Below are 11,606 nucleotides of genomic sequence, written 5' to 3'. Positions count from 1 at the left end.
CTTCCCCTCGTTGAAACACCAGCAGCTGCCAATAGTTTATTAACAGTGGTCCAACCAAACAGGCAGACAGATCTGGAATGGCAGAATGGGAATCAGGTCAAAGTAATCTAAATTATTGGCATTCAACATGGCGAAGAAGAGGAGACACGAGGAGTGAGCTTGATGCTTTTACAAATGCCTGTCTAGGCCAGGAGGGAAGGTGAAGAAGGTTTAAATATAAGAGATCATTAGTGGCAGGTGAGACACATGTGGGGGAATCAGGGGTCAGACAGTCAGAGGGGACAGGAAAAGACAGGCCCTGTGTCCAAAATCAACAACTATTGCTCATATTGTGCACTAACTGGGATGCATGCCATCTTGTATTGCTGTTGGACTGTTAAGTGGGGATCGCTTGACCCTAATCAATGCACTTGATGTATCCCATAATGCATCGTGAAAAGTACTACACAACTGATGCATGATACAGCACTATTAGTGTTGTATCACTGTGCATTAGTTTAATGCACAGTGGTTTAGTGTCTGAAAGTGGAAATTCAGCATATCAATGAGTTCACTTGGTGCACTGGACCCAACTTCCTATGTAGGGAGTAGAGAGTAGGAAGTAGGGGACGAGAGTGTGAATTCTCTCTCTGAGCACAGCTGGAGACAAAACTGAAGCGAGTCAGGGTTAGTAGACAGGATGTCTCAATACAGAAGCTCCCAATGGTCCTCCCAATGATGTTAGGCCCTTTATATATCCCTATAATGTTTGATACTATCAAAATACCGGAAAAATAGGAGGTTGGTACTTTTTGTGTCTTGCTGGTTAGCTGACTGTTTTGTAAGATCCATTTTCTCCTGTGTTGGCTTTTTTTCAGATACAAATCTTTTTGATAAGAAACAAAGGCTGAAACCTGAAAAAAACATGATTGTATCCAGTTTTATTTATTCCTGCCTTTCATAGTAAAATCACCTTATCGGTCCTTGATAAAGACAACGAACAATACAAAGCTTTATTGAGAACACTTATTGTGATTCAAATAAGCCAGGAAACAAAGATGGATAAAATGAGATTAACACTGCTGAAGATAAAATGTGAAAATAAAAGTTCTTGTCCTCCCTGACCGGTACAACGGGACAGGACGCCCTCTGAGCTTGCATCTGTAAGACTTCTGTAAGCAAGCAAGTCTTATTAATGTATCAACAACAGGAATAATTATCCAGCTTCTCCTCTTTAACATCCAAAATGTAGGACTGTTGTTCTCCGATATTAGAACTTGCTGTACCGAATTGTTGTGGGCTTTCATTTGACACAGATGGGAGCTAAATGCTTCATTTTAGGTGCTATAAGACAAGGAAAAACAGGGTGTTCTTTCTTTATTTTTTCTGCAGACTTTAACTCGTGCCTGATCATAACAAAGCTCTTCGCTGGCAGCTGCTGACGGCCAATTCAGAAAACAAAGCTGCCATCCAGCACCACAGCATTCTCCCTCCAAACATGCTCAGACAAACGATGTCACGACATTTTTGTGACCATGGCAACCAGATGCCATTTATTTTAAATAAATGCTCAGGTGGATGGTTGACAGCAGCAGTGGACAGCACGATTTGAGTGTCTTAACTGGCGAGTTGTGGGTCGATCTGGAATAGTGTGGAAAAATTGAAAAAAAGGAAGAAAATGAAAGAAAAGATAATATGTGCAGTCTCCAGTATTTCAGAACGGTATGATTTGGGTCATTTTCTATGTAGACGCTAAAATGAAATCCAGTTCCTGAAGAAGGTGTTGAAATTTGTGGGGATATCTTGTACATTGTTGCCAAGTGCAACGTACAGGCTAATTCACCATTTTTTTGCTGTCAGGCTGTGGCTTTATGCAGAGGGGGAGACGGTCACATTGCGTGAGTTGTTCCCAGTTCCCAGTAGGAGATGGAACTCTTTTAGGGCCTTCTGAACTATCATTCTCACCCTGTCTGCCTGTCGTTGAAGATCCCTTTCTGTTGGAAGGAGCCTGACTCTTGGAATAAACCTCATGAGGTCCCTGTGGAGGGGAAAGGCTTCATCTGCTCCAAACACATGGGGCTGTGGTCCCGAGTGCTCCCCTCTTGGAAGCAGGGTATCCTCAGGGAGTTGGAGAGCACCAGTGACTAGTGCCTGACCAAAGGTAGAGTTTGCCAGGCTCCCCTATCACTGGTGACTACCAACAGCAACCACACAGAATCAGAATTCATCATCCATAACTACTAGAGGACAACTGAGAATGTCCTCCTGTCGTTATGGATGCACTTTTTGGAGGGTTTTTGGAGCATGGATCACTCCATACTTTCTATCTATTAATTCTAAATAGTCTGGAAAGTTCCAGCTTTGTTCAGACATAGCAGAATATGACCCTGGGTGCATAGGAAAGGTTTAATAACAAATGTAGGTGTTAAAGATGAGTGACTACCTTAGAAATGGAGCCACAAACACACATTCACATGGACAAATGGTCATACAATGCGCACACAAACATCACATACACCTACACATTCCCAAGGGAACAGGGCAACAGACATTTGACAGGTTAAACTTCATCAATCTAAATCTAAAAAGAAGCAGAGGAATATAAGTTACTATTTTTTTTCAAAAATTTAATTATTTTATTTTATTCATATTTAATGTAATTTAAATGCTTTTTTAAGACAAGTTTATAAATTAAAGCCAAAAAATACACTTTATTTTATCAGGAAATGATCAGTTTAATCATGCAGCCCATGTGTGTGCGTGTGTTTGTGTGTTGAGGAGATCATGAAATAACGTTGGAATCAAGCACCATCAAAGTAATGGGTCGATGGCAACAGGCTTTAGTTTCCACTGCAAATGTGATGCTGCAACTGAAAGACGGAAGTCTTGCTTACCCTTGTCCAAACCTACCAGAGAGGGTGCCGATTCATAAGAATCAAAGAGACTACCTAGGTCACATGGCTGTATTTATGAGTGTTCACTGTTTAATATTGATTGATTCTAAAGTATGTTTAATATTTCTGCTGAGTCAGGAGTTATACATAGGTGACAGTAGCTCAATGGTCATCCAGAGTACCACAGGTGGTCATATCTGCCCCATCTGCCACCTCCGGTGTGATTATGTGATTTTTTTGTTTGAATCCAGTGTGGCTGATAAAATACGGAGGCAGCAGAAATGACAGACTAATTCCTCTGTGCACTGCAGACGAAACCCAGAACCAGATCTTCCCTGTTTGGCTGGTATTGTCTACCTGAGCGAGGACCCTCCTCCTTTCCAAAGAGATACCAACAGCGAGCACTGTGCACCAGTGTCTCACCTTTACTTCCTCCCCTTCCTGCCACTTCAGCAGCACCGCTTTCTCTCGCTCTCGCTCATGCTGCTCAGATGCACTTCTCTCCTCTGTCTCTCTCTGGTAGTGTTTCATGTGCTCCCTCTCCCTGAATTTTGCTGTATTTAAAACCTAGCAATCTGTTTACTGTAGGATTACCGCTATTGTATGTTTCAAATTTGACAGCTGCTTCATTCAACTCCCCAGTGTGGAGGCTGCACGATAAGGCCGATATGGGTATCTAATCTATTCGGTGCCTAAATCCTTTCCAAATCTTCTGTTTTCTTTCTCCCTCCCATCATTCCTAGCTGTAAGATTAGAGCCTTTTCCACCGCAGCTCTTGGCTTTTGGTGAGAAGCTGCTGGGACTCTTTGGTAGGACTGCTAATGAAGGGAGCTGCTCATTCCACAGCTGTTGTATCCGATGCAAAGGTTCCCGTGTAAAGTCAGGCAATCTAACAACCTCCACCACCATATTTGTGGGTACGTGGGTGTGTGCAGGGCGTGTCGACAGCATCGCTAGAAAATAATTGCTTGACATATCTAAATATCTCTCCTAAAGAGTAATGTTTTATCTGGTTTTAAGGAGGGTCTAGTGAGGAAAACTGAGAGAACCCTGAAGTGCTGATGTGTCTTATTATGAAGAGAAAGATCGGCCCTCATTCATAGATAACACCTGCTGATGAAGGCACTGTTGTACAGCCTGCAGCATCCTAGTTGCCGTTCCATCCTTGAGGGCTTTTGTCACATGATGCCCAATCCACATGTACGCTTTTATACTGGAAAAACTCACAAAACATCCAGCACAAATTTTGCTACATGAATTGTAATTGAGTTCCTGACAACACTGCCTTTATTTCTCCTATCGACAATCTTGAATGATGTGAGTCATGTAGAATTCAACTAGTAACTAAAGTTACTAAATATAGTTGCAACATTTTCAGAGCCTTGCCCCCTTTTTTCGTTCAAAAACATTCATAAAAAGGAGGGGAAATCAAATATCCTCTCATTAGTCTCTCAATACACCAAAATGAAAAAGTGAAAAATAACATTTCTACTTCCTGTGAGGCTTCTGGTGTCTGCTCAGTGTGTGAAGCCTAATTGCTGCCATCCAGGTAGATGCATGCTGGGATTTGTCAACACATCCTCTTTCTGACCGTACCGGTTCTTCTGGGGTTTGTCTAAACTGCACAAAAGGAACTTGTTCACAAAAAGTCCAGAGGAGTGAGAGATGTCCCTGTGAAAATCTCGAACACACTCTATGAGGAATAAATAAATCTGTAGATTTACATCATCAGGTCCCCCACAGCTGCTTATTCTGGGATTTGCAAAAAAAAAAGAATTCTAGTACACATATATAATATATACATATTCAAGTTAAAAAAGTGATTAGTTTATTTTTACATTCCACCAGAAGTACTGGAACTTATATTTTCCATTAAAAATGGTCCAAAAGGAAAAGTGGATTGAAAGGCAGTTCTGAACTAGTCACATCATGTTTTGTCCTGGATGCAGCTCCTCTCACTGGTACACTGATGTGACAGAATACAGGTGGACATTGTTGGGAATTCATGCTCACGTGTCTCTTTTTGTCTGTGAATTATCCTTGAAATATGATTCTTGCTCCATTTTTGCTTATTTGTTGCATTTGCTGCTTTCACAGTTTTAGCCTTTATTGGAACCAGTCGAGAGACAAAAGGGCCAGGCTGAAACCCAGGCCGTGTGATACGAGGACTTGAGCCCTTTAATGAGGACAGAAACACAACCAGTATATTATTTGTAGTTCTATATAGGAACACGACTTTGATTTGTATGAAAATAATATTGCATATACTAAATATGAAACTTGGAATATGGACTCATTTTGAGAAGTCAACTGGGAAATAAAAGCAGAGCTTCCATAACCTAATAACAGAAATAATCCATGACCCAAATGTTTGGACAACTGTGCAAAGAATAAATTAGATTTAGCATCCTATAATTCTTTTATCAACTGTGCAGATGTTGGCAAATCCCCAAATGTTTTTGCAAAAAAAGTTTTTTAGAAGGAACTCCCACTGGCTCACACCTCATCTTCCCCTAGATGAGAACTTTTGAGGCTGCAGAAATCAACAGCAACTGTAATAAGGCATGAAACAAATAAGCACACGGAAACCAATCAAGCAATAATTATCAGATTATATCCAACATTCTGGTAATTTCTTTAAATATATTCGTTGCAACTGCAGTTTAAAATGAACAACGATTGAACACATTAAATTGTAGCATATGTTTATGCGTTATTCCCTTTTCTAAATCTCCATAGGTGCAGAATTCAGGAGAGGAGCAGGTTATTTAGCTCAGCCCTGCTGACAGCAGCTTGTTCTGAGTCTGCAGTCTGCCAGCAATGTGAGTAATCAAGAAGACTAAAAATATGTGAGAAATACTGCAGGTTGGTTGATACAGTATGTTTTCTCAGCAGGTCACCAATCAAATCCCAGGTCTAACCATCAGAGCCAAACAGACAAGGATGAGGTGCACTGATAAAAATAAACATTTTGAGTAGAAGTGTTTTGTAGTTCCAGAGCAGAAGCCTTAAAAGATAAAACAGCGAATCAAATTAGATTGAAAAACACAAACTCTCTCATTGTTCGAGACCTTTATTTAAAGTATACCCATTTCACATTGGAAACATGCTCCCTCTCCCTCCTTAGCCACAGGAAACACTTTTCAGTTTCTGTGTTCTAAACTGAGAGCTGATTTCCAGTCACTTAAATCTTGGAGCTTAAACCTGAAAATCACTTCTCACTCCAATGACACTTTCTTCATCACTTTGCAATTAAAGATTTTAGCGCCGACTGCTCATTGCTCCCACATGTCGCCTTTCAGCGCTCGTCAGCACTTACAGACTCTGCCAATCTTACACCTGTGCTGCCTGCCCGGTGCCGCCGCCGCCGCCGCCACCGTCCCCTCGCTCCCTGCTCGGCCCATCACTGCACCGGGGCCATTTTCTCCCTGCAACATTTGTCTTTCTCCTGAAATGAAGAGGAAATGCCTCCCTGTGGGCTTACAAGTAGCCCATCATGAGGGTGGGCAGAGATTGATTCCGGTGATCCAGCTGTGCTGATTTACTCCCCACATCCACACGGGTGTGGGAGATTACATTTAGCTTTGCTGGTGAGAGGATCACAAAAATGAGAGGCAGCAGAAAAATTAGATGCCATTTAAAAGATGGATTCTTCTATTAGTGCTTATTGTCCCAGAACTCACCTTTCATTACTCTGACTAATTGCACCTCAAGAGCTGTGTTTGATGGACGCCTTATTTCTAATTGTTCTGTTGGGAGGTCCCTCTCAGATCTGATCTTTGCATGCTGTTTTCCACGTTGCGTTATAATGACTTTGGGAAGAGTTGGAGATTACGTACCTGCACAAAGGAGCTGAACAAGGGTGGTGGTAGCTCATTCTGTTGAGAACTGGTCTAAGAAGCAGAGGGTTCTTGGTTTGAACCCCAGTGCAGACCGAACATGGAACGTGTTCTGGTAGTAGGGAAAGGTTCCAGAACCCCTTCACAGCACTGCCCATGGTACCCTTGAGCAAGGCACGGACCTCACAAATGCTCATATAGGGCCTTGCGATGAACTGGCGACTCATTTAGGTGTGGACCCTGCCTTCGCCCAGTGTGTAGCCTCGCCCATGACTTAGAACGGTAGTTTAGAAGACAAGAGGAGGAACTGAACTTTTGGAGTGCCAAAACTCATGTTCCACCATATTGCTCCAAGTTCCTCCTATTTCATTGCTTAGTGTAACCTATTTGACTGACGTGACCTGTTATTCATGTGTGCCCTTATGAATTGTGCAAGATAGATATATTTCTTTCTCAGGCTTGACTATTGGGATTCTAACATTGCAAAGTCCTGGAGGGAAGGACTCACAAAAATTCCGAGACAAGCAATCGGGAAGAAGAAATCAATTCAAACTGTGCATCGGCGGTCAATAAGGCAAAAACACGTCTTGGATGACCATTCAGCCTGGGGAGCAGAAACAATCTATAGGTCTTTCTAAATATTGATTCCAGCATTAGCGTCTAGAGATTGTCAGTAATCACCCAACAGGCACAGCTGCCCTAAATGTGCTGGGACCCAGTGTTGGTCTACTGGCTCAATCCCAGCCGTTAGGATCACTCTGAACGTTGGGATTGATCATGAACTGAAAATAACAATTGCTTCAGCAGTCAACATCATACAACAAGTAATCTATTACAGGCTGACAGATCATTAATAAAGTAAGGATCTCCATCCATCCATCTTCTACTGCCTATCAAGAGTCCGGTCGCAGGAGCCTAAACAAAGGCCCAGTTTTCCCCTCCCTAGTCACTCTGAGCAGGACTTCGGGGGGGGGGGGGGGGTGTCAATGCTGCACTCCTAGGTCAGGTGAGAGGCATAGTCCGTCCAGGACTGTTCCCCAGGGCTTCCTTCATGTGGTCACAGAGAGGTGTCTAGGAGGTATCCTTCTTAGATGCTCAGACCACCTCACATGGCTCCTCCTGATCTAAAAGAGTAGCGGCTCTACTCTTAGTCCCTCCCGGATGGCTGAGCTTCTCAAACTATCTGTGCGGCAGAACCAGTCCAAAATCCTTTTGGCCTTGGGAACCAGCTCAGGCATTTTCTCTACCAGAGAAGTGACATTCCATGTCCCCAGAGCTAGCTTCAGGAAGCTTATCTGGAAGCCTGGTGGAGGAAGACCAACCTCGTTTCTTGTAACCCAAATGGCTCCCAGTGTACGGATCTGACCGCCAGGTGAATGCCATCGTGCCCAACCACAGACCTTTTTCCAGAGGGGGAATTAACAATCTCTATATCGTAATAGATTCTTTGTGATTTGTGACGAATATAATGTTGACAAATGCTAACTGCAGGTGACACCTTTATTTCATTTAAACAATGTTATAAGGTCAAAAGAGATTCTGCACATTAGCAAATGCAATGCTAGGAGCGACTAAATGGATGATATAACGAAGCACCCAGATCGTAAGAGCTTGGTAAATCCGTCCAACATCAGATGGACATCTCCGTTGCCCAGTTTGTCTCTGAAGACAATCATGTGGGGTAGAGTTAGTGATAATGAAGCAATGTTCCAAAGCTGGTATCCTTCTGATCCCAGACTTTTAGAATACCCTCATATGTTATAGTTGTTAATAAGTGGATGATTTTCAGTGCCGCATTAACGACCCCTCATATCTTATACATCTACATACAGAACAAGGTCATTACATCTAATTACGCTCTAGACAAATCTACAAAAGACAAGTCTTTGCTGTGAGAAATACCATCTGCAAAATCATGTTTTACTGTCTTCTCTTCCTGCTACATACAGTCAGATATCAATGCATCACCTCAGAGGCAAGTTTGCAAGAAAACCTTGTTTGACATTTACACATAATACCATATAATACTACATAATTCTGCACATCAAGGTGGGTCTATATGCATTTATACACTGACAGCACATTTGCAACCATCTATCAATAATTTCCTAATCATTATTAAACCTTTTGCTGAAAAGATTGAATTTATATTCTGTGAATGTTCATGTTTTACAGGCACATTCCATGTACTTCATGTTTGAAAAATAGGTTTGCACACTAAATTCATCCTGAAAAGACTTTTATGACCTTTTTGTGAGGAACCCAGAGTTTTGTTTTTGGCTCAGGGACCATTGATTAGATGGCAAAAGGAACAAATGTCTTGCTGGCACTTGTTGTATGTGGTCTGTACCAGACAAACTCTGCCTGCATCGTTAGGCCAGCAGTTGGCTGTAACTCTGCTCTGTCCCCTGTTCAGGGTTTACTGCCAAGGTCTGATGGGAGGAAAATACATCAAACTGTGGGCACAGGACTTTGAATGGGAAGAAATGATGGGGAACATTAATTATTGTTGGGAAAAACTAACCCTGACCCGAAATATAAGAAGATCTGTCCCAGGGTTAATCCGAGAATAGATTTATATGCACTGGATCATTGGTGTGAAAATAAATGCACCAGTGCAGGTAGTCATATTAACCACACTAAGAGCAAATCTTTCAAATAAATATACCCACCAACATCCGGAAAGGTTAAAGGTGATCGTTCATTCAGAGAGCAGGAAGTACTGTTAGAGTAGGCCAAAACATGCAATGATGAGTTCTGAGAAAATATTATTTGCATGGTCATTTAAAGGCAGCAAATTAAATTTTGCTAGGCTCGCTCTGGCACGGCAAGCAATTTTCTGAATTTCATGCTACACTGCACAGGCCAGATCAAGAAATGGAAAATGACACAAAGACATGGAAAAACATTTACACAAACGTGCGTACTTGACTCAATGTCAGATAACAATCAGGTCAGGGGTCAATGGGTGGATGGAACGCTCAAATTTAGAGCATGAAATCAGGAATATGTATTCACAGGGATAAATGTTATCATTTAATAACTGTAATGATTCAAAACAAATTGTAGGGATTAATACAACTTCTGAAATCACGCAATTTCAAAAGTCAATTAAAGCTCCTGAAATTATGGTGGCATTTGAGAATAATGGTGTTGTCGTCCATCAACATATCTTTAAATCATGACTTTAAAACGGTTCTGTAGGCATGTTTGAAAAGTGTCTATTTCGGACAATTAATTTGTCTTCTACTCTTAGCATTTCAAGTGCAAGGAGTTAATTATAATCAGTTAAATGATGACTTTCCCTTCATGTGTAATTATTTCGGCACATGGTACTTAACTCCAATAATTCCATAAAGGCCTGGCTGGTAAAAGACGTTTATTTTGCTCCTTCTAGCGCAGTAAAGAATTGGTTATTTGCACTTGAGGCTGTTTTTGAGAATCAGCCTTGAGATTTGTTCACTTGTTAAAAATGTACATAACCATGGCTTCTTTAATGTGAATAGATTCATTGGAAGGCAGTAAATATTTAGTTCTTTTGGTTATGGGCTCCGTCATATCCACGCTCTCCTTTTTTCCGTGACAGTTAATGGACTTCTTGACATGTGGTGCAGGCTGCTTAGCTGCTCTTTAATCTGCTTCTGCCTCCCCCCAGTTTATAGGGTAAGGAAAATCAAATAAACAAGATAGTAATCTTCCTAAATTAGAGCACCAACCTCTCTTCCAAGCACTAAGCGCTGCATTATCTATCACATGTTTGCCACTCTTCCATGCCTGCTATTTATTTATATCCCTATCTTTAATTAGAAAAAATCTGTGGTTGCAGATGTTTGTTGTTGCTCTGCAGCTCTGAAAGTACAGGGACGACTTATCCCTCACACAACATGTGCTAGCGTATAACTTATTTTCATAGATACTATCCATATTGTTGCCAGTTGTGCTTGTACTTGAATGTCTATTAAAAGGTAAAGTAAAAAGCTGTCCATAGTTTGCATGTTTGAGTGGAATCTTTTTCTTTCTCTCCCTCTTTCATACAGTATATATATTTCAACGCTGCATGAGGTTTGACGTTCCTGTTATTTTTGACTCAACTTCACTGCAAATATCAGTGCGTCCCAGATGAGGAGGCATTCCAGGCTGCTGATTCGGGCGGCTCTCGAGACTGGCTACCATAATTTGCGTCTGTTCTTAGGTGTGTTGTGCAGGTGGCTGGTGAGGAGAGAAAGTCTGGGGACTTTGGTTAATTAGGCAGGGTAAACACCAGATAAGTGGATCCTGGTGGGAGCACAAATGCAACAGAGCATAGCTATACCACCCAAGTATAGCATTTATCTACCCTTTGTTTTCTTTTTATTACTTTGTCATATCTTTATGTGGTTTATTTATTATCTTTACATTGGTTTCTTTTAACTTTTCTGACCTGAGGGAAGCAGGTTATGAAGAGATTGTATTAATAGGGATGGTGTTTGTGTTACAGTAACAATGTCACACTGATTCAGACACAATGAAAACAATGGTGAAAAAGTAGGGAATTAAGACGGAGGTGGACATCATAGAAAAATGGACGAGGCACAGATTTGCAAGGACCTAGACATGATCCTTGGACTTTGGCTGGTTAGAACACTGCTGTCCTTATCAGAGGTGGATAATTGACAGCAGAACCGTACAACATGTGTGCAGAAAGGTTAACAGGCTTCAGGAAATCACCAGCACAGCAATCTTCACTTCACAGGCTGCAGAACATTTCCAAACACCCCTCTGTCTGGAAAGCCTGCACACTTGCAATTGTGGCCCCCCCACTGTGTTTAGCTCACCTGAGCTCATTTAGGTTGGATGAACTTGGTGGAATTCAAGCACATTCATGGAGCTGTGGCCTGGTCCACAGCTCTTACAA

This window comes from Takifugu rubripes, chromosome 11 (assembly GCF_901000725.2).
Source record: "Takifugu rubripes chromosome 11, fTakRub1.2, whole genome shotgun sequence".
Lineage (NCBI taxonomy): Eukaryota > Metazoa > Chordata > Actinopteri > Tetraodontiformes > Tetraodontidae > Takifugu > Takifugu rubripes.
The sequence above is the reverse complement of the archived record's forward strand: the minus strand, read 5'-3'. Positions refer to the sequence as shown.